Source organism: Cupressus sempervirens, chromosome 3, assembly GCF_028749045.1.
Source record: "Cupressus sempervirens isolate cs-2001-9-10 chromosome 3, ASM2874904v1, whole genome shotgun sequence".
Lineage (NCBI taxonomy): Eukaryota > Viridiplantae > Streptophyta > Pinopsida > Cupressales > Cupressaceae > Cupressus > Cupressus sempervirens.
Window position 1 is genome coordinate 586,050,689 of NC_143120.1, and position 25,620 is coordinate 586,076,308.

The 25,620-nt window shown below is 39.2% G+C and overlaps 22 non-coding genes and 2 pseudogenes across 22 annotated transcripts; all 24 read left to right on the top strand.

Moving 5' to 3' along the window:
• Positions 1-614: 614 nt before the first annotated feature.
• LOC149567978 (5S ribosomal RNA) lies at positions 615-733 on the top strand. The gene has a single exon (XR_016363122.1). It is a non-coding gene; the product is annotated as a 5S ribosomal RNA (ribosomal RNA).
• Positions 734-1,684: 951 nt separating this feature from the next.
• Positions 1,685-1,803, top strand: LOC149567979 (5S ribosomal RNA). The gene has a single exon (XR_016363123.1). It is a non-coding gene; the product is annotated as a 5S ribosomal RNA (ribosomal RNA).
• A 951-nt stretch (positions 1,804-2,754) lies between these two features.
• Positions 2,755-2,873, top strand: LOC149567980 (5S ribosomal RNA). The gene has a single exon (XR_016363124.1). It is a non-coding gene; the product is annotated as a 5S ribosomal RNA (ribosomal RNA).
• Positions 2,874-3,824: 951 nt separating this feature from the next.
• LOC149567981 (5S ribosomal RNA) lies at positions 3,825-3,943 on the top strand. Its single transcript, XR_016363125.1, has one exon. It is a non-coding gene; the product is annotated as a 5S ribosomal RNA (ribosomal RNA).
• Positions 3,944-4,894: 951 nt separating this feature from the next.
• LOC149567982 (5S ribosomal RNA) lies at positions 4,895-5,013 on the top strand. Its single transcript, XR_016363126.1, has one exon. It is a non-coding gene; the product is annotated as a 5S ribosomal RNA (ribosomal RNA).
• Positions 5,014-5,964: 951 nt separating this feature from the next.
• Positions 5,965-6,083, top strand: LOC149567983 (5S ribosomal RNA). Its single transcript, XR_016363127.1, has one exon. It is a non-coding gene; the product is annotated as a 5S ribosomal RNA (ribosomal RNA).
• Positions 6,084-7,034: 951 nt separating this feature from the next.
• Positions 7,035-7,153, top strand: LOC149567984 (5S ribosomal RNA). Its single transcript, XR_016363136.1, has one exon. It is a non-coding gene; the product is annotated as a 5S ribosomal RNA (ribosomal RNA).
• Positions 7,154-8,104: 951 nt separating this feature from the next.
• On the top strand, positions 8,105-8,223 carry LOC149567985 (5S ribosomal RNA). The gene has a single exon (XR_016363147.1). It is a non-coding gene; the product is annotated as a 5S ribosomal RNA (ribosomal RNA).
• Positions 8,224-9,174: 951 nt separating this feature from the next.
• LOC149567986 (5S ribosomal RNA) lies at positions 9,175-9,293 on the top strand. The gene has a single exon (XR_016363153.1). It is a non-coding gene; the product is annotated as a 5S ribosomal RNA (ribosomal RNA).
• Positions 9,294-10,244: 951 nt separating this feature from the next.
• Positions 10,245-10,363, top strand: LOC149567987 (5S ribosomal RNA). Its single transcript, XR_016363159.1, has one exon. It is a non-coding gene; the product is annotated as a 5S ribosomal RNA (ribosomal RNA).
• Positions 10,364-11,314: 951 nt separating this feature from the next.
• Positions 11,315-11,433, top strand: LOC149567988 (5S ribosomal RNA). Its single transcript, XR_016363166.1, has one exon. It is a non-coding gene; the product is annotated as a 5S ribosomal RNA (ribosomal RNA).
• A 951-nt stretch (positions 11,434-12,384) lies between these two features.
• Positions 12,385-12,503, top strand: LOC149567989 (5S ribosomal RNA). Its single transcript, XR_016363169.1, has one exon. It is a non-coding gene; the product is annotated as a 5S ribosomal RNA (ribosomal RNA).
• A 951-nt stretch (positions 12,504-13,454) lies between these two features.
• LOC149567990 (5S ribosomal RNA) lies at positions 13,455-13,573 on the top strand. The gene has a single exon (XR_016363170.1). It is a non-coding gene; the product is annotated as a 5S ribosomal RNA (ribosomal RNA).
• A 951-nt stretch (positions 13,574-14,524) lies between these two features.
• LOC149567991 (5S ribosomal RNA) lies at positions 14,525-14,643 on the top strand. Its single transcript, XR_016363174.1, has one exon. It is a non-coding gene; the product is annotated as a 5S ribosomal RNA (ribosomal RNA).
• A 951-nt stretch (positions 14,644-15,594) lies between these two features.
• On the top strand, positions 15,595-15,713 carry LOC149567992 (5S ribosomal RNA). Its single transcript, XR_016363185.1, has one exon. It is a non-coding gene; the product is annotated as a 5S ribosomal RNA (ribosomal RNA).
• Positions 15,714-16,664: 951 nt separating this feature from the next.
• LOC149567993 (5S ribosomal RNA) lies at positions 16,665-16,783 on the top strand. Its single transcript, XR_016363192.1, has one exon. It is a non-coding gene; the product is annotated as a 5S ribosomal RNA (ribosomal RNA).
• A 951-nt stretch (positions 16,784-17,734) lies between these two features.
• LOC149567994 (5S ribosomal RNA) lies at positions 17,735-17,853 on the top strand. The gene has a single exon (XR_016363193.1). It is a non-coding gene; the product is annotated as a 5S ribosomal RNA (ribosomal RNA).
• Positions 17,854-18,804: 951 nt separating this feature from the next.
• LOC149567995 (5S ribosomal RNA) lies at positions 18,805-18,923 on the top strand. The gene has a single exon (XR_016363195.1). It is a non-coding gene; the product is annotated as a 5S ribosomal RNA (ribosomal RNA).
• A 951-nt stretch (positions 18,924-19,874) lies between these two features.
• Positions 19,875-19,993, top strand: LOC149567996 (5S ribosomal RNA). The gene has a single exon (XR_016363196.1). It is a non-coding gene; the product is annotated as a 5S ribosomal RNA (ribosomal RNA).
• Positions 19,994-20,945: 952 nt separating this feature from the next.
• LOC149567997 (5S ribosomal RNA) lies at positions 20,946-21,064 on the top strand (annotated as a pseudogene).
• Positions 21,065-22,016: 952 nt separating this feature from the next.
• Positions 22,017-22,134, top strand: LOC149567998 (5S ribosomal RNA). Its single transcript, XR_016363254.1, has one exon. It is a non-coding gene; the product is annotated as a 5S ribosomal RNA (ribosomal RNA).
• A 954-nt stretch (positions 22,135-23,088) lies between these two features.
• LOC149567999 (5S ribosomal RNA) lies at positions 23,089-23,208 on the top strand. Its single transcript, XR_016363245.1, has one exon. It is a non-coding gene; the product is annotated as a 5S ribosomal RNA (ribosomal RNA).
• A 957-nt stretch (positions 23,209-24,165) lies between these two features.
• LOC149568000 (5S ribosomal RNA) lies at positions 24,166-24,286 on the top strand (annotated as a pseudogene).
• A 955-nt stretch (positions 24,287-25,241) lies between these two features.
• On the top strand, positions 25,242-25,362 carry LOC149568001 (5S ribosomal RNA). Its single transcript, XR_016363257.1, has one exon. It is a non-coding gene; the product is annotated as a 5S ribosomal RNA (ribosomal RNA).
• Positions 25,363-25,620: the final 258 nt, after the last annotated feature.

Consider the following 25,620-nt stretch of genomic DNA (forward strand, 5'->3'; position numbering starts at 1 on the left):
TGACCATGTTGAAGTGTATGTGAGGATTAGAGGCCCCCAATTTCACATATACATTTTCTGCATTTTTTTTGTTTTGTCCATACAAGCTTCCAGATTTTCGCATGAGAAAGCTATTTTTTTGCACAAAGACTTGAAGATTTTGCATCTTCCTCTACACTTTCTCGAGCAAAAAAGTTCGTAATTGTGTGGGTTCTCGCGCTATGCACACGATTTTTCTTGCGCAGGTCTGTGCATGAATTCGCACATAATTTTGCAACAGTAATGCAGAATATAGTTTTTCAAGTTCCAGTTTATCGAGCTGTTTTCTGAAGCATTTTTTTTCTTCTTCTGATTTTTGTAGTTATTTATGTATTTATCTGTAGCTTAACTTAACAGTGGTGTGCAGGACGTTTTGAAAAATCTACAGTTAAATTTATAAATTTATAAAAAGAAAAATTTTTAAAAAAAAAAACCGAGTGCCGGATAAGGTGCGTTCTCAGTGTCGAAGTGATTTTTACTCTCCCGTGCATTCTGGGTGCTCGATAAGGTGCGCTCCGAGTGCTCCATAAGGCGCGTCCTATACAAGGTTGCATTATGATGCATGGGCTAACACGAGGGTGTGAGAGTTTGATGTCGGGTGCGATCATACCAGCGTTAGTGCACCGGATCCCATCAGAACTCCGCAGTTAAGCGCGCTTGGGCCGGAGTAGTACTGGGATGGGTGACCTCCCGGGAAGTCCCGGTGTTGCACCCTTCTTTTACTTTTTTGAGCAACTTATGCCGAAATTTCTACCGACTTTGCTGACATTTGCATAGCTTAATTTCTTTCATTGTAATATCGTTTGGATTTTAAATATGCATTCATTTAGCATACTATATTTCTTCATTTCTTAGATTGATAATTGCATCTCTCATCTAGATTAATTGCACTTTCATTTACCTACATAAATCCTTCGTTCTAGAGGTCCGGTTGCCCGATTCTTGTTCTGAGAGCAAAGGCATAATCTTTCTAGTTAGAAGGCAACATGTCGCTTTGTTAGACTTTTCGAATAAAGAATACAATGTTTATTTCGGGATGATCTCGCGGGTAATGACCATGTTGAAGTGTATGTGAGGATTAGAGGCCCCCAATTTCACATATACATTTTCTGCATTTTTTTTGTTTTGTCCATACAAGCTTCCAGATTTTCGCATGAGAAAGCTATTTTTTTGCACAAAGACTTGAAGATTTTGCATCTTCCTCTACACTTTCTCGAGCAAAAAAGTTCGTGATTGTGTGGGTTCTCGCGCTATGCACACGATTTTTCTTGCGCAGGTCTGTGCATGAATTCGCACATAATTTTGCAACAGTAATGCAGAATATAGTTTTTCAAGTTCCAGTTTATCGAGCTGTTTTCTGAAGCATTTTTTTTCTTCTTCTGATTTTTGTAGTTATTTATGTATTTATCTGTAGCTTAACTTAACAGTGGTGTGCAGGACGTTTTGAAAAATCTACAGTTAAATTTATAAATTTATAAAAAGAAAAATTTTTTAAAAAAAAAACCGAGTGCCGGATAAGGTGCGTTCTCAGTGTCGAAGTGATTTTTACTCTCCCGTGCATTCTGGGTGCTCGATAAGGTGCGCTCCGAGTGCTCCATAAGGCGCGTCCTATACAAGGTTGCATTATGATGCATGGGCTAACACGAGGGTGTGAGAGTTTGATGTCGGGTGCGATCATACCAGCGTTAGTGCACCGGATCCCATCAGAACTCCGCAGTTAAGCGCGCTTGGGCCGGAGTAGTACTGGGATGGGTGACCTCCCGGGAAGTCCCGGTGTTGCACCCTTCTTTTACTTTTTTGAGCAACTTATGCCGAAATTTCTACCGACTTTGCTGACATTTGCATAGCTTAATTTCTTTCATTGTAATATCGTTTGGATTTTAAATATGCATTCATTTAGCATACTATATTTCTTCATTTCTTAGATTGATAATTGCATCTCTCATCTAGATTAATTGCACTTTCATTTACCTACATAAATCCTTCGTTCTAGAGGTCCGGTTGCCCGATTCTTGTTCTGAGAGCAAAGGCATAATCTTTCTAGTTAGAAGGCAACATGTCGCTTTGTTAGACTTTTCGAATAAAGAATACAATGTTTATTTCGGGATGATCTCGCGGGTAATGACCATGTTGAAGTGTATGTGAGGATTAGAGGCCCCCAATTTCACATATACATTTTCTGCATTTTTTTTGTTTTGTCCATACAAGCTTCCAGATTTTCGCATGAGAAAGCTATTTTTTTGCACAAAGACTTGAAGATTTTGCATCTTCCTCTACACTTTCTCGAGCAAAAAAGTTCGTAATTGTGTGGGTTCTCGCGCTATGCACACGATTTTTCTTGCGCAGGTCTGTGCATGAATTCGCACATAATTTTGCAACAGTAATGCAGAATATAGTTTTTCAAGTTCCAGTTTATCGAGCTGTTTTCTGAAGCATTTTTTTTCTTCTTCTGATTTTTGTAGTTATTTATGTATTTATCTGTAGCTTAACTTAACAGTGGTGTGCAGGACGTTTTGAAAAATCTACAGTTAAATTTATAAATTTATAAAAAGAAAAATTTTTTAAAAAAAAAACCGAGTGCCGGATAAGGTGCGTTCTCAGTGTCGAAGTGATTTTTACTCTCCCGTGCATTCTGGGTGCTCGATAAGGTGCGCTCCGAGTGCTCCATAAGGCGCGTCCTATACAAGGTTGCATTATGATGCATGGGCTAACACGAGGGTGTGAGAGTTTGATGTCGGGTGCGATCATACCAGCGTTAGTGCACCGGATCCCATCAGAACTCCGCAGTTAAGCGCGCTTGGGCCGGAGTAGTACTGGGATGGGTGACCTCCCGGGAAGTCCCGGTGTTGCACCCTTCTTTTACTTTTTTGAGCAACTTATGCCGAAATTTCTACCGACTTTGCTGACATTTGCATAGCTTAATTTCTTTCATTGTAATATCGTTTGGATTTTAAATATGCATTCATTTAGCATACTATATTTCTTCATTTCTTAGATTGATAATTGCATCTCTCATCTAGATTAATTGCACTTTCATTTACCTACATAAATCCTTCGTTCTAGAGGTCCGGTTGCCCGATTCTTGTTCTGAGAGCAAAGGCATAATCTTTCTAGTTAGAAGGCAACATGTCGCTTTGTTAGACTTTTCGAATAAAGAATACAATGTTTATTTCGGGATGATCTCGCGGGTAATGACCATGTTGAAGTGTATGTGAGGATTAGAGGCCCCCAATTTCACATATACATTTTCTGCATTTTTTTTGTTTTGTCCATACAAGCTTCCAGATTTTCGCATGAGAAAGCTATTTTTTTGCACAAAGACTTGAAGATTTTGCATCTTCCTCTACACTTTCTCGAGCAAAAAAGTTCGTGATTGTGTGGGTTCTCGCGCTATGCACACGATTTTTCTTGCGCAGGTCTGTGCATGAATTCGCACATAATTTTGCAACAGTAATGCAGAATATAGTTTTTCAAGTTCCAGTTTATCGAGCTGTTTTCTGAAGCATTTTTTTTCTTCTTCTGATTTTTGTAGTTATTTATGTATTTATCTGTAGCTTAACTTAACAGTGGTGTGCAGGACGTTTTGAAAAATCTACAGTTAAAGTTATAAATTTATAAAAAGAAAAATTTTTTAAAAAAAAAACCGAGTGCCGGATAAGGTGCGTTCTCAGTGTCGAAGTGATTTTTACTCTCCCGTGCATTCTGGGTGCTCGATAAGGTGCGCTCCGAGTGCTCCATAAGGCGCGTCCTATACAAGGTTGCATTATGATGCATGGGCTAACACGAGGGTGTGAGAGTTTGATGTCGGGTGCGATCATACCAGCGTTAGTGCACCGGATCCCATCAGAACTCCGCAGTTAAGCGCGCTTGGGCCGGAGTAGTACTGGGATGGGTGACCTCCCGGGAAGTCCCGGTGTTGCACCCTTCTTTTACTTTTTTGAGCAACTTATGCCGAAATTTCTACCGACTTTGCTGACATTTGCATAGCTTAATTTCTTTCATTGTAATATCGTTTGGATTTTAAATATGCATTCATTTAGCATACTATATTTCTTCATTTCTTAGATTGATAATTGCATCTCTCATCTAGATTAATTGCACTTTCATTTACCTACATAAATCCTTCGTTCTAGAGGTCCGGTTGCCCGATTCTTGTTCTGAGAGCAAAGGCATAATCTTTCTAGTTAGAAGGCAACATGTCGCTTTGTTAGACTTTTCGAATAAAGAATACAATGTTTATTTCGGGATGATCTCGCGGGTAATGACCATGTTGAAGTGTATGTGAGGATTAGAGGCCCCCAATTTCACATATACATTTTCTGCATTTTTTTTGTTTTGTCCATACAAGCTTCCAGATTTTCGCATGAGAAAGCTATTTTTTTGCACAAAGACTTGAAGATTTTGCATCTTCCTCTACACTTTCTCGAGCAAAAAAGTTCGTGATTGTGTGGGTTCTCGCGCTATGCACACGATTTTTCTTGCGCAGGTCTGTGCATGAATTCGCACATAATTTTGCAACAGTAATGCAGAATATAGTTTTTCAAGTTCCAGTTTATCGAGCTGTTTTCTGAAGCATTTTTTTTCTTCTTCTGATTTTTGTAGTTATTTATGTATTTATCTGTAGCTTAACTTAACAGTGGTGTGCAGGACGTTTTGAAAAATCTACAGTTAAATTTATAAATTTATAAAAAGAAAAATTTTTTATAAAAAAAACCGAGTGCCGGATAAGGTGCGTTCTCAGTGTCGAAGTGATTTTTACTCTCCCGTGCATTCTGGGTGCTCGATAAGGTGCGCTCCGAGTGCTCCATAAGGCGCGTCCTATACAAGGTTGCATTATGATGCATGGGCTAACACGAGGGTGTGAGAGTTTGATGTCGGGTGCGATCATACCAGCGTTAGTGCACCGGATCCCATCAGAACTCCGCAGTTAAGCGCGCTTGGGCCGGAGTAGTACTGGGATGGGTGACCTCCCGGGAAGTCCCGGTGTTGCACCCTTCTTTTACTTTTTTGAGCAACTTATGCCGAAATTTCTACCGACTTTGCTGACATTTGCATAGCTTAATTTCTTTCATTGTAATATCGTTTGGATTTTAAATATGCATTCATTTAGCATACTATATTTCTTCATTTCTTAGATTGATAATTGCATCTCTCATCTAGATTAATTGCACTTTCATTTACCTACATAAATCCTTCGTTCTAGAGGTCCGGTTGCCCGATTCTTGTTCTGAGAGCAAAGGCATAATCTTTCTAGTTAGAAGGCAACATGTCGCTTTGTTAGACTTTTCGAATAAAGAATACAATGTTTATTTCGGGATGATCTCGCGGGTAATGACCATGTTGAAGTGTATGTGAGGATTAGAGGCCCCCAATTTCACATATACATTTTCTGCATTTTTTTTGTTTTGTCCATACAAGCTTCCAGATTTTCGCATGAGAAAGCTATTTTTTTGCACAAAGACTTGAAGATTTTGCATCTTCCTCTACACTTTCTCGAGCAAAAAAGTTCGTGATTGTGTGGGTTCTCGCGCTATGCACACGATTTTTCTTGCGCAGGTCTGTGCATGAATTCGCACATAATTTTGCAACAGTAATGCAGAATATAGTTTTTCAAGTTCCAGTTTATCGAGCTGTTTTCTGAAGCATTTTTTTTCTTCTTCTGATTTTTGTAGTTATTTATGTATTTATCTGTAGCTTAACTTAACAGTGGTGTGCAGGACGTTTTGAAAAATCTACAGTTAAATTTATAAATTTATAAAAAGAAAAATTTTTTATAAAAAAAACCGAGTGCCGGATAAGGTGCGTTCTCAGTGTCGAAGTGATTTTTACTCTCCCGTGCATTCTGGGTGCTCGATAAGGTGCGCTCCGAGTGCTCCATAAGGCGCGTCCTATACAAGGTTGCATTATGATGCATGGGCTAACACGAGGGTGTGAGAGTTTGATGTCGGGTGCGATCATACCAGCGTTAGTGCACCGGATCCCATCAGAACTCCGCAGTTAAGCGCGCTTGGGCCGGAGTAGTACTGGGATGGGTGACCTCCCGGGAAGTCCCGGTGTTGCACCCTTCTTTTACTTTTTTGAGCAACTTATGCCGAAATTTCTACCGACTTTGCTGACATTTGCATAGCTTAATTTCTTTCATTGTAATATCGTTTGGATTTTAAATATGCATTCATTTAGCATACTATATTTCTTCATTTCTTAGATTGATAATTGCATCTCTCATCTAGATTAATTGCACTTTCATTTACCTACATAAATCCTTCGTTCTAGAGGTCCGGTTGCCCGATTCTTGTTCTGAGAGCAAAGGCATAATCTTTCTAGTTAGAAGGCAACATGTCGCTTTGTTAGACTTTTCGAATAAAGAATACAATGTTTATTTCGGGATGATCTCGCGGGTAATGACCATGTTGAAGTGTATGTGAGGATTAGAGGCCCCCAATTTCACATATACATTTTCTGCATTTTTTTTGTTTTGTCCATACAAGCTTCCAGATTTTCGCATGAGAAAGCTATTTTTTTGCACAAAGACTTGAAGATTTTGCATCTTCCTCTACACTTTCTCGAGCAAAAAAGTTCGTGATTGTGTGGGTTCTCGCGCTATGCACACGATTTTTCTTGCGCAGGTCTGTGCATGAATTCGCACATAATTTTGCAACAGTAATGCAGAATATAGTTTTTCAAGTTCCAGTTTATCGAGCTGTTTTCTGAAGCATTTTTTTTCTTCTTCTGATTTTTGTAGTTATTTATGTATTTATCTGTAGCTTAACTTAACAGTGGTGTGCAGGACGTTTTGAAAAATCTACAGTTAAATTTATAAATTTATAAAAAGAAAAATTTTTTATAAAAAAAACCGAGTGCCGGATAAGGTGCGTTCTCAGTGTCGAAGTGATTTTTACTCTCCCGTGCATTCTGGGTGCTCGATAAGGTGCGCTCCGAGTGCTCCATAAGGCGCGTCCTATACAAGGTTGCATTATGATGCATGGGCTAACACGAGGGTGTGAGAGTTTGATGTCGGGTGCGATCATACCAGCGTTAGTGCACCGGATCCCATCAGAACTCCGCAGTTAAGCGCGCTTGGGCCGGAGTAGTACTGGGATGGGTGACCTCCCGGGAAGTCCCGGTGTTGCACCCTTCTTTTACTTTTTTGAGCAACTTATGCCGAAATTTCTACCGACTTTGCTGACATTTGCATAGCTTAATTTCTTTCATTGTAATATCGTTTGGATTTTAAATATGCATTCATTTAGCATACTATATTTCTTCATTTCTTAGATTGATAATTGCATCTCTCATCTAGATTAATTGCACTTTCATTTACCTACATAAATCCTTCGTTCTAGAGGTCCGGTTGCCCGATTCTTGTTCTGAGAGCAAAGGCATAATCTTTCTAGTTAGAAGGCAACATGTCGCTTTGTTAGACTTTTCGAATAAAGAATACAATGTTTATTTCGGGATGATCTCGCGGGTAATGACCATGTTGAAGTGTATGTGAGGATTAGAGGCCCCCAATTTCACATATACATTTTCTGCATTTTTTTTGTTTTGTCCATACAAGCTTCCAGATTTTCGCATGAGAAAGCTATTTTTTTGCACAAAGACTTGAAGATTTTGCATCTTCCTCTACACTTTCTCGAGCAAAAAAGTTCGTGATTGTGTGGGTTCTCGCGCTATGCACACGATTTTTCTTGCGCAGGTCTGTGCATGAATTCGCACATAATTTTGCAACAGTAATGCAGAATATAGTTTTTCAAGTTCCAGTTTATCGAGCTGTTTTCTGAAGCATTTTTTTTCTTCTTCTGATTTTTGTAGTTATTTATGTATTTATCTGTAGCTTAACTTAACAGTGGTGTGCAGGACGTTTTGAAAAATCTACAGTTAAATTTATAAATTTATAAAAAGAAAAATTTTTTATAAAAAAAACCGAGTGCCGGATAAGGTGCGTTCTCAGTGTCGAAGTGATTTTTACTCTCCCGTGCATTCTGGGTGCTCGATAAGGTGCGCTCCGAGTGCTCCATAAGGCGCGTCCTATACAAGGTTGCATTATGATGCATGGGCTAACACGAGGGTGTGAGAGTTTGATGTCGGGTGCGATCATACCAGCGTTAGTGCACCGGATCCCATCAGAACTCCGCAGTTAAGCGCGCTTGGGCCGGAGTAGTACTGGGATGGGTGACCTCCCGGGAAGTCCCGGTGTTGCACCCTTCTTTTACTTTTTTGAGCAACTTATGCCGAAATTTCTACCGACTTTGCTGACATTTGCATAGCTTAATTTCTTTCATTGTAATATCGTTTGGATTTTAAATATGCATTCATTTAGCATACTATATTTCTTCATTTCTTAGATTGATAATTGCATCTCTCATCTAGATTAATTGCACTTTCATTTACCTACATAAATCCTTCGTTCTAGAGGTCCGGTTGCCCGATTCTTGTTCTGAGAGCAAAGGCATAATCTTTCTAGTTAGAAGGCAACATGTCGCTTTGTTAGACTTTTCGAATAAAGAATACAATGTTTATTTCGGGATGATCTCGCGGGTAATGACCATGTTGAAGTGTATGTGAGGATTAGAGGCCCCCAATTTCACATATACATTTTCTGCATTTTTTTTGTTTTGTCCATACAAGCTTCCAGATTTTCGCATGAGAAAGCTATTTTTTTGCACAAAGACTTGAAGATTTTGCATCTTCCTCTACACTTTCTCGAGCAAAAAAGTTCGTGATTGTGTGGGTTCTCGCGCTATGCACACGATTTTTCTTGCGCAGGTCTGTGCATGAATTCGCACATAATTTTGCAACAGTAATGCAGAATATAGTTTTTCAAGTTCCAGTTTATCGAGCTGTTTTCTGAAGCATTTTTTTTCTTCTTCTGATTTTTGTAGTTATTTATGTATTTATCTGTAGCTTAACTTAACAGTGGTGTGCAGGACGTTTTGAAAAATCTACAGTTAAATTTATAAATTTATAAAAAGAAAAATTTTTTATAAAAAAAACCGAGTGCCGGATAAGGTGCGTTCTCAGTGTCGAAGTGATTTTTACTCTCCCGTGCATTCTGGGTGCTCGATAAGGTGCGCTCCGAGTGCTCCATAAGGCGCGTCCTATACAAGGTTGCATTATGATGCATGGGCTAACACGAGGGTGTGAGAGTTTGATGTCGGGTGCGATCATACCAGCGTTAGTGCACCGGATCCCATCAGAACTCCGCAGTTAAGCGCGCTTGGGCCGGAGTAGTACTGGGATGGGTGACCTCCCGGGAAGTCCCGGTGTTGCACCCTTCTTTTACTTTTTTGAGCAACTTATGCCGAAATTTCTACCGACTTTGCTGACATTTGCATAGCTTAATTTCTTTCATTGTAATATCGTTTGGATTTTAAATATGCATTCATTTAGCATACTATATTTCTTCATTTCTTAGATTGATAATTGCATCTCTCATCTAGATTAATTGCACTTTCATTTACCTACATAAATCCTTCGTTCTAGAGGTCCGGTTGCCCGATTCTTGTTCTGAGAGCAAAGGCATAATCTTTCTAGTTAGAAGGCAACATGTCGCTTTGTTAGACTTTTCGAATAAAGAATACAATGTTTATTTCGGGATGATCTCGCGGGTAATGACCATGTTGAAGTGTATGTGAGGATTAGAGGCCCCCAATTTCACATATACATTTTCTGCATTTTTTTTGTTTTGTCCATACAAGCTTCCAGATTTTCGCATGAGAAAGCTATTTTTTTGCACAAAGACTTGAAGATTTTGCATCTTCCTCTACACTTTCTCGAGCAAAAAAGTTCGTGATTGTGTGGGTTCTCGCGCTATGCACACGATTTTTCTTGCGCAGGTCTGTGCATGAATTCGCACATAATTTTGCAACAGTAATGCAGAATATAGTTTTTCAAGTTCCAGTTTATCGAGCTGTTTTCTGAAGCATTTTTTTTCTTCTTCTGATTTTTGTAGTTATTTATGTATTTATCTGTAGCTTAACTTAACAGTGGTGTGCAGGACGTTTTGAAAAATCTACAGTTAAATTTATAAATTTATAAAAAGAAAAATTTTTTATAAAAAAAACCGAGTGCCGGATAAGGTGCGTTCTCAGTGTCGAAGTGATTTTTACTCTCCCGTGCATTCTGGGTGCTCGATAAGGTGCGCTCCGAGTGCTCCATAAGGCGCGTCCTATACAAGGTTGCATTATGATGCATGGGCTAACACGAGGGTGTGAGAGTTTGATGTCGGGTGCGATCATACCAGCGTTAGTGCACCGGATCCCATCAGAACTCCGCAGTTAAGCGCGCTTGGGCCGGAGTAGTACTGGGATGGGTGACCTCCCGGGAAGTCCCGGTGTTGCACCCTTCTTTTACTTTTTTGAGCAACTTATGCCGAAATTTCTACCGACTTTGCTGACATTTGCATAGCTTAATTTCTTTCATTGTAATATCGTTTGGATTTTAAATATGCATTCATTTAGCATACTATATTTCTTCATTTCTTAGATTGATAATTGCATCTCTCATCTAGATTAATTGCACTTTCATTTACCTACATAAATCCTTCGTTCTAGAGGTCCGGTTGCCCGATTCTTGTTCTGAGAGCAAAGGCATAATCTTTCTAGTTAGAAGGCAACATGTCGCTTTGTTAGACTTTTCGAATAAAGAATACAATGTTTATTTCGGGATGATCTCGCGGGTAATGACCATGTTGAAGTGTATGTGAGGATTAGAGGCCCCCAATTTCACATATACATTTTCTGCATTTTTTTTGTTTTGTCCATACAAGCTTCCAGATTTTCGCATGAGAAAGCTATTTTTTTGCACAAAGACTTGAAGATTTTGCATCTTCCTCTACACTTTCTCGAGCAAAAAAGTTCGTGATTGTGTGGGTTCTCGCGCTATGCACACGATTTTTCTTGCGCAGGTCTGTGCATGAATTCGCACATAATTTTGCAACAGTAATGCAGAATATAGTTTTTCAAGTTCCAGTTTATCGAGCTGTTTTCTGAAGCATTTTTTTTCTTCTTCTGATTTTTGTAGTTATTTATGTATTTATCTGTAGCTTAACTTAACAGTGGTGTGCAGGACGTTTTGAAAAATCTACAGTTAAATTTATAAATTTATAAAAAGAAAAATTTTTTATAAAAAAAACCGAGTGCCGGATAAGGTGCGTTCTCAGTGTCGAAGTGATTTTTACTCTCCCGTGCATTCTGGGTGCTCGATAAGGTGCGCTCCGAGTGCTCCATAAGGCGCGTCCTATACAAGGTTGCATTATGATGCATGGGCTAACACGAGGGTGTGAGAGTTTGATGTCGGGTGCGATCATACCAGCGTTAGTGCACCGGATCCCATCAGAACTCCGCAGTTAAGCGCGCTTGGGCCGGAGTAGTACTGGGATGGGTGACCTCCCGGGAAGTCCCGGTGTTGCACCCTTCTTTTACTTTTTTGAGCAACTTATGCCGAAATTTCTACCGACTTTGCTGACATTTGCATAGCTTAATTTCTTTCATTGTAATATCGTTTGGATTTTAAATATGCATTCATTTAGCATACTATATTTCTTCATTTCTTAGATTGATAATTGCATCTCTCATCTAGATTAATTGCACTTTCATTTACCTACATAAATCCTTCGTTCTAGAGGTCCGGTTGCCCGATTCTTGTTCTGAGAGCAAAGGCATAATCTTTCTAGTTAGAAGGCAACATGTCGCTTTGTTAGACTTTTCGAATAAAGAATACAATGTTTATTTCGGGATGATCTCGCGGGTAATGACCATGTTGAAGTGTATGTGAGGATTAGAGGCCCCCAATTTCACATATACATTTTCTGCATTTTTTTTGTTTTGTCCATACAAGCTTCCAGATTTTCGCATGAGAAAGCTATTTTTTTGCACAAAGACTTGAAGATTTTGCATCTTCCTCTACACTTTCTCGAGCAAAAAAGTTCGTGATTGTGTGGGTTCTCGCGCTATGCACACGATTTTTCTTGCGCAGGTCTGTGCATGAATTCGCACATAATTTTGCAACAGTAATGCAGAATATAGTTTTTCAAGTTCCAGTTTATCGAGCTGTTTTCTGAAGCATTTTTTTTCTTCTTCTGATTTTTGTAGTTATTTATGTATTTATCTGTAGCTTAACTTAACAGTGGTGTGCAGGACGTTTTGAAAAATCTACAGTTAAATTTATAAATTTATAAAAAGAAAAATTTTTTATAAAAAAAACCGAGTGCCGGATAAGGTGCGTTCTCAGTGTCGAAGTGATTTTTACTCTCCCGTGCATTCTGGGTGCTCGATAAGGTGCGCTCCGAGTGCTCCATAAGGCGCGTCCTATACAAGGTTGCATTATGATGCATGGGCTAACACGAGGGTGTGAGAGTTTGATGTCGGGTGCGATCATACCAGCGTTAGTGCACCGGATCCCATCAGAACTCCGCAGTTAAGCGCGCTTGGGCCGGAGTAGTACTGGGATGGGTGACCTCCCGGGAAGTCCCGGTGTTGCACCCTTCTTTTACTTTTTTGAGCAACTTATGCCGAAATTTCTACCGACTTTGCTGACATTTGCATAGCTTAATTTCTTTCATTGTAATATCGTTTGGATTTTAAATATGCATTCATTTAGCATACTATATTTCTTCATTTCTTAGATTGATAATTGCATCTCTCATCTAGATTAATTGCACTTTCATTTACCTACATAAATCCTTCGTTCTAGAGGTCCGGTTGCCCGATTCTTGTTCTGAGAGCAAAGGCATAATCTTTCTAGTTAGAAGGCAACATGTCGCTTTGTTAGACTTTTCGAATAAAGAATACAATGTTTATTTCGGGATGATCTCGCGGGTAATGACCATGTTGAAGTGTATGTGAGGATTAGAGGCCCCCAATTTCACATATACATTTTCTGCATTTTTTTTGTTTTGTCCATACAAGCTTCCAGATTTTCGCATGAGAAAGCTATTTTTTTGCACAAAGACTTGAAGATTTTGCATCTTCCTCTACACTTTCTCGAGCAAAAAAGTTCGTGATTGTGTGGGTTCTCGCGCTATGCACACGATTTTTCTTGCGCAGGTCTGTGCATGAATTCGCACATAATTTTGCAACAGTAATGCAGAATATAGTTTTTCAAGTTCCAGTTTATCGAGCTGTTTTCTGAAGCATTTTTTTTCTTCTTCTGATTTTTGTAGTTATTTATGTATTTATCTGTAGCTTAACTTAACAGTGGTGTGCAGGACGTTTTGAAAAATCTACAGTTAAATTTATAAATTTATAAAAAGAAAAATTTTTTATAAAAAAAACCGAGTGCCGGATAAGGTGCGTTCTCAGTGTCGAAGTGATTTTTACTCTCCCGTGCATTCTGGGTGCTCGATAAGGTGCGCTCCGAGTGCTCCATAAGGCGCGTCCTATACAAGGTTGCATTATGATGCATGGGCTAACACGAGGGTGTGAGAGTTTGATGTCGGGTGCGATCATACCAGCGTTAGTGCACCGGATCCCATCAGAACTCCGCAGTTAAGCGCGCTTGGGCCGGAGTAGTACTGGGATGGGTGACCTCCCGGGAAGTCCCGGTGTTGCACCCTTCTTTTACTTTTTTGAGCAACTTATGCCGAAATTTCTACCGACTTTGCTGACATTTGCATAGCTTAATTTCTTTCATTGTAATATCGTTTGGATTTTAAATATGCATTCATTTAGCATACTATATTTCTTCATTTCTTAGATTGATAATTGCATCTCTCATCTAGATTAATTGCACTTTCATTTACCTACATAAATCCTTCGTTCTAGAGGTCCGGTTGCCCGATTCTTGTTCTGAGAGCAAAGGCATAATCTTTCTAGTTAGAAGGCAACATGTCGCTTTGTTAGACTTTTCGAATAAAGAATACAATGTTTATTTCGGGATGATCTCGCGGGTAATGACCATGTTGAAGTGTATGTGAGGATTAGAGGCCCCCAATTTCACATATACATTTTCTGCATTTTTTTTGTTTTGTCCATACAAGCTTCCAGATTTTCGCATGAGAAAGCTATTTTTTTGCACAAAGACTTGAAGATTTTGCATCTTCCTCTACACTTTCTCGAGCAAAAAAGTTCGTGATTGTGTGGGTTCTCGCGCTATGCACACGATTTTTCTTGCGCAGGTCTGTGCATGAATTCGCACATAATTTTGCAACAGTAATGCAGAATATAGTTTTTCAAGTTCCAGTTTATCGAGCTGTTTTCTGAAGCATTTTTTTTCTTCTTCTGATTTTTGTAGTTATTTATGTATTTATCTGTAGCTTAACTTAACAGTGGTGTGCAGGACGTTTTGAAAAATCTACAGTTAAATTTATAAATTTATAAAAAGAAAAATTTTTTATAAAAAAAACCGAGTGCCGGATAAGGTGCGTTCTCAGTGTCGAAGTGATTTTTACTCTCCCGTGCATTCTGGGTGCTCGATAAGGTGCGCTCCGAGTGCTCCATAAGGCGCGTCCTATACAAGGTTGCATTATGATGCATGGGCTAACACGAGGGTGTGAGAGTTTGATGTCGGGTGCGATCATACCAGCGTTAGTGCACCGGATCCCATCAGAACTCCGCAGTTAAGCGCGCTTGGGCCGGAGTAGTACTGGGATGGGTGACCTCCCGGGAAGTCCCGGTGTTGCACCCTTCTTTTACTTTTTTGAGCAACTTATGCCGAAATTTCTACCGACTTTGCTGACATTTGCATAGCTTAATTTCTTTCATTGTAATATCGTTTGGATTTTAAATATGCATTCATTTAGCATACTATATTTCTTCATTTCTTAGATTGATAATTGCATCTCTCATCTAGATTAATTGCACTTTCATTTACCTACATAAATCCTTCGTTCTAGAGGTCCGGTTGCCCGATTCTTGTTCTGAGAGCAAAGGCATAATCTTTCTAGTTAGAAGGCAACATGTCGCTTTGTTAGACTTTTCGAATAAAGAATACAATGTTTATTTCGGGATGATCTCGCGGGTAATGACCATGTTGAAGTGTATGTGAGGATTAGAGGCCCCCAATTTCACATATACATTTTCTGCATTTTTTTTGTTTTGTCCATACAAGCTTCCAGATTTTCGCATGAGAAAGCTATTTTTTTGCACAAAGACTTGAAGATTTTGCATCTTCCTCTACACTTTCTCGAGCAAAAAAGTTCGTGATTGTGTGGGTTCTCGCGCTATGCACACGATTTTTCTTGCGCAGGTCTGTGCATGAATTCGCACATAATTTTGCAACAGTAATGCAGAATATAGTTTTTCAAGTTCCAGTTTATCGAGCTGTTTTCTGAAGCATTTTTTTTCTTCTTCTGATTTTTGTAGTTATTTATGTATTTATCTGTAGCTTAACTTAACAGTGGTGTGCAGGACGTTTTGAAAAATCTACAGTTAAATTTATAAATTTATAAAAAGAAAAATTTTTTATAAAAAAAACCGAGTGCCGGATAAGGTGCGTTCTCAGTGTCGAAGTGATTTTTACTCTCCCGTGCATTCTGGGTGCTCGATAAGGTGCGCTCCGAGTGCTCCATAAGGCGCGTCCTATACAAGGTTGCATTATGATGCATGGGCTAACACGAGGGTGTGAGAGTTTGATGTCGGGTGCGATCATACCAGCGTTAGTGCACCGGATCCCATCAGAACTCCGCAGTTAAGCGCGCTTGGGCCGGAGTAGTACTGGGATGGGTGACCTCCCGGGAAGTCCCGGTGTTGCACCCTTCTTTTACTTTTTTGAGCAACTTATGCCGAAATTTCTACCGACTTTGCTGACATTTGCATAGCTTAATTTCTTTCATTGTAATATCGTTTGGATTTTAAATATGCATTCATTTAGCATACTATATTTCTTCATTTCTTAGATTGATAATTGCATCTCTCATCTAGATTAATTGCACTTTCATTTACCTACATAAATCCTTCGTTCTAGAGGTCCGGTTGCCCGATTCTTGTTCTGAGAGCAAAGGCATAATCTTTCTAGTTAGAAGGCAACATGTCGCTTTGTTAGACTTTTCGAATAAAGAATACAATGTTTATTTCGGGATGATCTCGCGGGTAATGACCATGTTGAAGTGTATGTGAGGATTAGAGGCCCCCAATTTCACATATACATTTTCTGCATTTTTTTTGTTTTGTCCATACAAGCTTCCAGATTTTCGCATGAGAAAGCTATTTTTTTGCACAAAGACTTGAAGATTTTGCATCTTCCTCTACACTTTCTCGAGCAAAAAAGTTCGTGATTGTGTGGGTTCTCGCGCTATGCACACGATTTTTCTTGCGCAGGTCTGTGCATGAATTCGCACATAATTTTGCAACAGTAATGCAGAATATAGTTTTTCAAGTTCCAGTTTATCGAGCTGTTTTCTGAAGCATTTTTTTTCTTCTTCTGATTTTTGTAGTTATTTATGTATTTATCTGTAGCTTAACTTAACAGTGGTGTGCAGGACGTTTTGAAAAATCTACAGTTAAATTTATAAATTTATAAAAAGAAAAATTTTTTATAAAAAAAACCGAGTGCCGGATAAGGTGCGTTCTCAGTGTCGAAGTGATTTTTACTCTCCCGTGCATTCTGGGTGCTCGATAAGGTGCGCTCCGAGTGCTCCATAAGGCGCGTCCTATACAAGGTTGCATTATGATGCATGGGCTAACACGAGGGTGTGAGAGTTTGATGTCGGGTGCGATCATACCAGCGTTAGTGCACCGGATCCCATCAGAACTCCGCAGTTAAGCGCGCTTGGGCCGGAGTAGTACTGGGATGGGTGACCTCCCGGGAAGTCCCGGTGTTGCACCCTTCTTTTACTTTTTTGAGCAACTTATGCCGAAATTTCTACCGACTTTGCTGACATTTGCATAGCTTAATTTCTTTCATTGTAATATCGTTTGGATTTTAAATATGCATTCATTTAGCATACTATATTTCTTCATTTCTTAGATTGATAATTGCATCTCTCATCTAGATTAATTGCACTTTCATTTACCTACATAAATCCTTCGTTCTAGAGGTCCGGTTGCCCGATTCTTGTTCTGAGAGCAAAGGCATAATCTTTCTAGTTAGAAGGCAACATGTCGCTTTGTTAGACTTTTCGAATAAAGAATACAATGTTTATTTCGGGATGATCTCGCGGGTAATGACCATGTTGAAGTGTATGTGAGGATTAGAGGCCCCCAATTTCACATATACATTTTCTGCATTTTTTTTGTTTTGTCCATACAAGCTTCCAGATTTTCGCATGAGAAAGCTATTTTTTTGCACAAAGACTTGAAGATTTTGCATCTTCCTCTACACTTTCTCGAGCAAAAAAGTTCGTGATTGTGTGGGTTCTCGCGCTATGCACACGATTTTTCTTGCGCAGGTCTGTGCATGAATTCGCACATAATTTTGCAACAGTAATGCAGAATATAGTTTTTCAAGTTCCAGTTTATCGAGCTGTTTTCTGAAGCATTTTTTTTCTTCTTCTGATTTTTGTAGTTATTTATGTATTTATCTGTAGCTTAACTTAACAGTGGTGTGCAGGACGTTTTGAAAAATCTACAGTTAAATTTATAAATTTATAAAAAGAAAAATTTTTTATAAAAAAAACCGAGTGCCGGATAAGGTGCGTTCTCAGTGTCGAAGTGATTTTTACTCTCCCGTGCATTCTGGGTGCTCGATAAGGTGCGCTCCGAGTGCTCCATAAGGCGCGTCCTATACAAGGTTGCATTATGATGCATGGGCTAACACGAGGGTGTGAGAGTTTGATGTCGGGTGCGATCATACCAGCGTTAGTGCACCGGATCCCATCAGAACTCCGCAGTTAAGCGCGCTTGGGCCGGAGTAGTACTGGGATGGGTGACCTCCCGGGAAGTCCCGGTGTTGCACCCTTCTTTTACTTTTTTGAGCAACTTATGCCGAAATTTCTACCGACTTTGCTGACATTTGCATAGCTTAATTTCTTTCATTGTAATATCGTTTGGATTTTAAATATGCATTCATTTAGCATACTATATTTCTTCATTTCTTAGATTGATAATTGCATCTCTCATCTAGATTAATTGCACTTTCATTTACCTACATAAATCCTTCGTTCTAGAGGTCCGGTTGCCCGATTCTTGTTCTGAGAGCAAAGGCATAATCTTTCTAGTTAGAAGGCAACATGTCGCTTTGTTAGACTTTTCGAATAAAGAATACAATGTTTATTTCGGGATGATCTCGCGGGTAATGACCATGTTGAAGTGTATGTGAGGATTAGAGGCCCCCAATTTCACATATACATTTTCTGCATTTTTTTTGTTTTGTCCATACAAGCTTCCAGATTTTCGCATGAGAAAGCTATTTTTTTGCACAAAGACTTGAAGATTTTGCATCTTCCTCTACACTTTCTCGAGCAAAAAAGTTCGTGATTGTGTGGGTTCTCGCGCTATGCACACGATTTTTCTTGCGCAGGTCTGTGCATGAATTCGCACATAATTTTGCAACAGTAATGCAGAATATAGTTTTTCAAGTTCCAGTTTATCGAGCTGTTTTCTGAAGCATTTTTTTTCTTCTTCTGATTTTTGTAGTTATTTATGTATTTATCTGTAGCTTAACTTAACAGTGGTGTGCAGGACGTTTTGAAAAATCTACAGTTAAATTTATAAATTTATAAAAAGAAAAATTTTTTATAAAAAAAACCGAGTGCCGGATAAGGTGCGTTCTCAGTGTCGAAGTGATTTTTACTCTCCCGTGCATTCTGGGTGCTCGATAAGGTGCGCTCCGAGTGCTCCATAAGGCGCGTCCTATACAAGGTTGCATTATGATGCATGGGCTAACACGAGGGTGTGAGAGTTTGATGTCGGGTGCGATCATACCAGCGTTAGTGCACCGGATCCCATCAGAACTCCGCAGTTAAGCGCGCTTGGGCCGGAGTAGTACTGGGATGGGTGACCTCCCGGGAAGTCCCGGTGTTGCACCCTTCTTTTACTTTTTTGAGCAACTTATGCCGAAATTTCTACCGACTTTGCTGACATTTGCATAGCTTAATTTCTTTCATTGTAATATCGTTTGGATTTTAAATATGCATTCATTTAGCATACTATATTTCTTCATTTCTTAGATTGATAATTGCATCTCTCATCTAGATTAATTGCACTTTCATTTACCTACATAAATCCTTCGTTCTAGAGGTCCGGTTGCCCGATTCTTGTTCTGAGAGCAAAGGCATAATCTTTCTAGTTAGAAGGCAACATGTCGCTTTGTTAGACTTTTCGAATAAAGAATACAATGTTTATTTCGGGATGATCTCGCGGGTAATGACCATGTTGAAGTGTATGTGAGGATTAGAGGCCCCCAATTTCACATATACATTTTCTGCATTTTTTTTGTTTTGTCCATACAAGCTTCCAGATTTTCGCATGAGAAAGCTATTTTTTTGCACAAAGACTTGAAGATTTTGCATCTTCCTCTACACTTTCTCGAGCAAAAAAGTTCGTGATTGTGTGGGTTCTCGCGCTATGCACACGATTTTTCTTGCGCAGGTCTGTGCATGAATTCGCACATAATTTTGCAACAGTAATGCAGAATATAGTTTTTCAAGTTCCAGTTTATCGAGCTGTTTTCTGAAGCATTTTTTTTCTTCTTCTGATTTTTGTAGTTATTTATGTATTTATCTGTAGCTTAACTTAACAGTGGTGTGCAGGACGTTTTGAAAAATCTACAGTTAAATTTATAAATTTATAAAAAGAAAAATTTTTTATAAAAAAAACCGAGTGCCGGATAAGGTGCGTTCTCAGTGTCGAAGTGATTTTTACTCTCCCGTGCATTCTGGGTGCTCGATAAGGTGCGCTCCGAGTGCTCCATAAGGCGCGTCCTATACAAGGTTGCATTATGATGCATGGGCTAACACGAGGGTGTGAGAGTTTGATGTCGGGTGCGATCATACCAGCGTTAGTGCACCGGATCCCATCAGAACTCCGCAGTTAAGCGCGCTTGGGCCGGAGTAGTACTGGGATGGGTGACCTCCCGGGAAGTCCCGGTGTTGCACCCTTCTTTTACTTTTTTGAGCAACTTATGCCGAAATTTCTACCGACTTTGCTGACATTTGCATAGCTTAATTTCTTTCATTGTAATATCGTTTGGATTTTAAATATGCATTCATTTAGCATACTATATTTCTTCATTTCTTAGATTGATAATTGCATCTCTCATCTAGATTAATTGCACTTTCATTTACCTACATAAATCCTTCGTTCTAGAGGTCCGGTTGCCCGATTCTTGTTCTGAGAGCAAAGGCATAATCTTTCTAGTTAGAAGGCAACATGTCGCTTTGTTAGACTTTTCGAATAAAGAATACAATGTTTATTTCGGGATGATCTCGCGGGTAATGACCATGTTGAAGTGTATGTGAGGATTAGAGGCCCCCAATTTCACATATACATTTTCTGCATTTTTTTTGTTTTGTCCATACAAGCTTCCAGATTTTCGCATGAGAAAGCTATTTTTTTGCACAAAGACTTGAAGATTTTGCATCTTCCTCTACACTTTCTCGAGCAAAAAAGTCGTGATTGTGTGGGTTCTCGCGCTATGCACACGATTTTTCTTGCGCAGGTCTGTGCATGAATTCGCACATAATTTTGCAACAGTAATGCAGAATATAGTTTTTCAAGTTCCAGTTTATCGAGCTGTTTTCTGAAGCATTTTTTTTCTTCTTCTGATTTTTGTAGTTATTTATGTATTTATCTGTAGCTTAACTTAACAGTGGTGTGCAGGACGTTTTGAAAAATCTACAGTTAAATTATTATAAATTTATAAAAAGAAAAATTTTTTATAAAAAAAACCGAGTGCCGGATAAGGTGCGTTCTCAGTGTCGAAGTGATTTTTACTCTCCCGTGCATTCTGGGTGCTCGATAAGGTGCGCTCCGAGTGCTCCATAAGGCGCGTCCTATACAAGGTTGCATTATGATGCATGGGCTAACACGAGGGTGTGAGAGTTTGATGTCGGGTGCGATCATACCAGCGTTAGTGCACCGGATCCCATCAGAACTCCGCAGTTAAGCGCGCTTAGGGCGGAGTAGTACTGGGATGGGTGACCTCCCGGGAAGTCCCGGTGTTGCACCTTCTTTTACTTTTTTGAGCAACTTATGCCGAAATTTCTACGACTTTGCTGACATTTGCATAGCTTAATTTCTTTCATTGTAATATCGTTTGGATTTTAAATATGCATTCATTTAGCATACTAATATTTCTTCATTTCTTAGATTGATAATTGCATCTCTCATCTAGATTAATTGCACTTTCATTTACCTACTTAAATCCTTCGTTCTAGAGGTCCGGTTGCCCGATTCTTGTTCTGAGAGCAAAGGCATAATCTTTCTAGTTAGTAGGCAACATGTCGCTTTGTTAGACTTTTCGAATAAAGAATACAATGTTTATTTCGGGATGATCTCGCGGGTAATGACCATGTTGAAGTGTATGTGAGGATTAGAGGCCCCCAATTTCACATATACATTTTCTGCATTTTTTTTGTTTTGTCCATACACGCTTCCAGATTTTCGCATGAGAAAGCTATTTTTTTGCACAAAGACTTGAAGATTTTGCATCTTCCTCTACACTTTCTCGAGCAAAAAAGTTCGTGATTGTGTGGGTTCTCGCGCTATGCACACGATTTTTCTTGCGCAGGTCTGTGCAATGAATTCGCACATAATTTTGCAACAGTAATGCAGGAATATAGTTTTTCAAGTTCCAGTTTATCGAGCTGTTTTCTGAAGCATTTTTTTTCTTCTTCTGATTTTTGTAGTTATTTATGTATTTATCTGTAGCTTAACTTAACAGTGGTGTGCAGGACGTTTTGAAAAATCTACAGTTAAATTTATAAATTTATAAAAAGAAAAATTTTTTATAAAAAAAACCGAGTGCCGGATAAGGTGCGTTCTCAGTGTCGAAGTGATTTTTACTCTCCCGTGCATTCTGGGTGCTCGATAAGGTGCGCTCCGAGTGCTCCATAAGGCGCGTCCTATACAAGGTTGCATTATGATGCATGGGCTAACACGAGGGTGTGAGAGTTTGATGTCGGGTGCGATCATACCAGCGTTAGTGCACCGGATCCCATCAGAACTCCGCAGTAAGCGCGCTTGGGCCGGAGTAGTACTGGGATGGGTGACCTCCCGGGAAGTCCCGGTGTTGCACCCTTCTTTTACTTTTTTGAGCAACTTATGCCGAAATTTCTACCGACTTTGCTGACATTTGCATAGCTTAATTTCTTTCATTGTAATATCGTTTGGATTTTAAATATGCATTCATTTAGCATACTATATTTCTTCATTTCTTAGATTGATAATTGCATCTCTCATCTAGATTTAATTGCACTTTCATTTACCTACATAAATCCTTCGTTCTAGAGGTCCGGTTGCCCCGATTCTTGTTCTGAGAGCAAATGCATAATCTTTCTAGTTAGAAGGCAACATGTCGCTTTGTTAGACTTTTCGAATAAGAATACAATGTTTATTTCGGGATGATCTCGCGGGTAATGACCATGTTGAAGTGTATGTGAGGATTAGAGGCCCCCAATTTCACATATACATTTTCTGCATTTTTTTTTGTTTTGTCCATACAAGCTTCCAGATTTTCGCATGAGAAAGCTATTTTTTTGCACAAAGACTTGAAGATTTTGCATCTTCCTCTACACTTTCTCGAGCAAAAAAGTTCGTGATTGTGTGGGTTCTCGCGCTATGCACACGATTTTTCTTGCGCAGGTCTGTGCATGAATTCGCACATAATTTTGCAACAGTAATGCAGAATATAGTTTTTCAAGTTCCAGTTTATCGAGCTGTTTCTGAAGCATTTTTTTTCTTCTTCTAGATTTTTGTAGTTTATTTATGTATTTATCTGTAGCTTAACTTAACAGTGGTGTGCAGGACGTTTTGAAAAATCTACAGTTAAATTTATAAATTTATAAAAAGAAAAAATTTTTTATAAAAAAAACCGAGTGCCGGATAAGGTGCGTTCTCAGTGTCGAAGTGATTTTTACTCTCCCGTGCATTCTGGGTGCTCGATAAGGTGCGCTCCGAGGCTCAATAAGGCGCGTCCTATACAAGGTTGCATTATGATGCATGGGCTAACACGAGGGTGTGAGAGTTTGATGTCGGGTGCGATCATACCAGCGTTAGTGCACCGGATCCCATCAGAACTCCGCAGTTAAGCGCGCTTGGGCCGGAGTAGTACTGGGATGGGTGACCTCCCCGGGAAGTCCCGGTGTTGCACCCTTCTTTTACTTTTTTGAGCAACTTATGCCGAAATTACTACCGACTTTGCTGACATTTGCATAGCTTAATTTCTTTCATTGTAATATCGTTTGGATTTTAAATATGCATTCATTTAGCATACTATATTTCTTCAATTTCTTAGATTGATAATTGCATCTCTCATCTAGATTAATTGCACTTTCATTTACCTACATAAATCCTTCGTTCTAGAGGTCCGGTTGTCCCGATTCTTGTTCTGAGAGCAAAGGCATAATCTTTCTAGTTAGAAGGCAACATGTCGCTTTGTTAGACTTTTCGAATAAAAGAATACAATGTTTATTTCGGGATGATCTCGCGGGTAATGACCATGTTGAAGTGTATGTGAGGATTAGAGGCCCCCAATTTCACATATACATTTTCTGCATTTTTTTTGTTTTGTCCATACAAGCTTCCAGATTTTCGCATGAGAAAGCTATTTTTTTTGCACAAAGACTTGAAGATTTTGCATCTTCCTCCTACACTTTCTCGAGCAAAAAAGTTCGTGATTGTGTGGGTTCTCGCGCTATGCACACGATTTTTCTTGCGCAGGTCTGTGCATGAATTCGCACATAATTTTGCAACAGTAATGCAGAATATAGTTTTCAAGTTCCAGTTTATCGAGCTGTTTTCTGAAGCATTTTTTTTCTTCTTCTGATTTTTTGTAGTTATTTATGTATTTATCTGTAGCTTAACTTAACAGTGGTGTGCAGGACGTTTTGAAAAATCTACAGTTAAATTTATAAATTTATAAAAAGAAAAATTTTTTATAAAAAAAACGGAGTGCCGGATAAGGTGCGTTCTCAGTGTCGAAGTGATTTTTACTCTCCCGTGCATTCTGGGTGCTCGATAAGGTGCGCTCCGAGTGCTCCATAATGGCGCGTCCTATACAAGGTTGCATTATGATGCATGGGCTAACACGAGGGTGTGAGAGTTTGATGTCGGGTGCGATCATACCAGCGTTAGTGCCACCGGATCCCCATTCAGAACTCCGCAGTTAAGCGCGCTTGGCCGGAGTAGTACTGGGATGGGTGACCTCCCGGGAAGTCCCGGTGTTGCACCCTTCTTTTACTTTTTTGAGCAACTTATGCCGAAATTTCTACCGACTTTGCTGACATTTTGCATAGCTTAAATTCTTTCATTGTAATATCGTTTGGATTTTAAATATGCCATTCATTTAGCATACTATATTTCTCATTTCTTAGATTGATAATTGCATCTCTCATCTAGATTAATTGCACTTTCATTTACCTACATAAATCCTTCGTTCTAGAGGTCCGGTTGCCCGATTCTTGTTCTGAGAGCAAAGGCATAATCTTTCTAGTTAGAAGGCAACATGTCGCTTTGTTAGACTTTTCGAATAAAGAATACAATGTTTATTTCGGGATGATCTCGCGGGTATGACCATGTTGAAGTGTATGTGAGGATTAGAGGCCCCCAATTTCACATATACATTTTCTGCATTTTTTTTGTTTTGTCCATACAAGCTTCCAGATTTTCGCATGAGAAAGCTATTTTTTTGCACAAAGACTTGAGATTTTGCATCTTCCTCTACACTTTCTCGAGCAAAAAAGTTCGTGATTGTGTGGGTTCTCGCGCTATGCACACGATTTTTCTTGCGCAGGTCTGTGCATGAATTCGCACATAATTTTGCAACAGTAATGCAGAATATAGTTTTTCCAGAGTTCCAGTTTTTCGAGCTGTTTTCTGTAAGCATTTTTTTTCTTCTTCTGATTTTTGTAGTTATTTATGTATTTATCTGTAGCTTAACTTAACAGTGGTGTGCAGGACGTTTTGAAAAAATCTACAGTTAAATTTATAAATTTATAAAAAGAAAAATTTTTTATAAAAAAAACGAGTGCCGGATAAGGTGCGTTCTCAGTGTCGAAGTGATTTTTTACTCTCCCGTGCATTCTGGGTGCTCGATAAGGTGCGCTCCGAGTGCTCCATAAGGCGCGTCCTATACAAGGTTGCATTATGATGCATGGGCTAACACCGAGGGTGTGAGAGTTTGATGTCGGGTGCGATCATACCAGCGTTAGTGCACCGGATCCCATCAGAACTCCGCAGTTAAGCGCGCTTGGGCCGGAGAAGTACTCTGGGATGGGTGACCTCCCGGGAAGTCCCGGTGTTGCACCCTTCTTTTACTTTTTTGAGCAACTTATGCCGAAATTTCTACCGACTTTGCTGACATTTGCATAGCTTAATTCTTTCATTGTAATATCGTTTGGATTTTAAATATGCATCATTTAGCATACTATATTTCTTCATTTCTTAGATTGATAATTGCATCTCTCATCTAGATTAATTGCACTTTCATTTACCTACATAATCCTTCGTTCTAGAGGTCCGGTTGCCCGATTCTTGTTCTGAGAGCAAAGGCATAATCTTTCTAGTT